Genomic DNA, 1164 nt, shown 5'->3' on the forward strand with positions numbered 1-1164 from the left:
TTTCTCTCTGCTTTCTTGCCTGCTTGAAGATGAGAATGTTCAGATTTCTGCTCCAGCTGCCTACTGCTACCTCCTGCCATACATGCCCTACCACGATAGAATCTTGTCCCTCTGGAACTGTAAGCCCAATAAACTCTCTTTCTCTAAGTGGCCTTGGCCATTGCATTCTATTGCAACAGGAGGAAAGTAAATGATACAATCTCAAAATTTATATGAAAGCACAAAATATCTTGGATAGCCAAAGCCATACTGAGCAAAAAGAATTAAGACTGGATATATCACCATACCTGATTTCAAGCTACATTACAGCACAACGTTAAGAAAAAGTGGAGGTGTGACATTACATACTTCTCTTGACACCCACAACTTGATTCAACCTCCCAGCTTCCATATCCCATTCTCCTTACTCTGGGTACAGGCTCACTTCTTCTCTTGGCATCCCAGATCTCTGGACTACCCTCCTGGCCCAGATCCCCCCATTGATTCCTGATCCTTTGCAGGCAGACCAACCCAAATCTTTGGTCTTCCTTCCTAGAGACCTCACAGCCTGACCATACCCACAACTTGCTTTTGCACACTGGAGACCAGGCTTCCACCCTGACTGTCCCCACCCCCAGCCTGCTTGGGGTTCCTGGGACCAGCCTCCTTCTCTTGTAAGTTTGACCCCACCCACTGTGCCTTGACTCCTTCAATCTGATTCAGTCTCCCAGCTCCCACATCCCATTCTCCTTCTAGGCCTGGGCACAGGCCCACTTCTCTTGGCACCATAGAGCTCTCAACTATTCTCTTGGCCCAGATGCCCCCGCTGCTTCCTGATCCTTTGCACCCAGACCAACCTAATTCATCAGACTACTTCCCTAAGGGCTCACCATACCAGATCTAAGATAACATTACTGAGCTATAGTCCTAAAAACAGCATGGTACTGGCACAAAAATAGACATGTAGATCAACTGAATACAAAAGAAGACCCAAACATGAGCTCATATAATTTCAGGCACCTGATATTTGACAAAGATGTTAAGAACACACAATGGAGGAAAGATATCATCTTCAACAAATGGTGGTGGCAAAGCTGGTCTCCACCTGCAGGTTTCACCCTGCACAAAAGTCAACTCCAAATGGATCAAAGACTTCAATGTAAAACCTGAAAATGTGAGAAGAAA

The sequence above is a fragment of the Nannospalax galili genome, unplaced genomic scaffold, assembly GCF_000622305.1.
Source record: "Nannospalax galili isolate Female #2095 unplaced genomic scaffold, S.galili_v1.0 scaffold550, whole genome shotgun sequence".
In the NCBI taxonomy this organism is placed as follows: Eukaryota; Metazoa; Chordata; class Mammalia; order Rodentia; family Spalacidae; genus Nannospalax; species Nannospalax galili.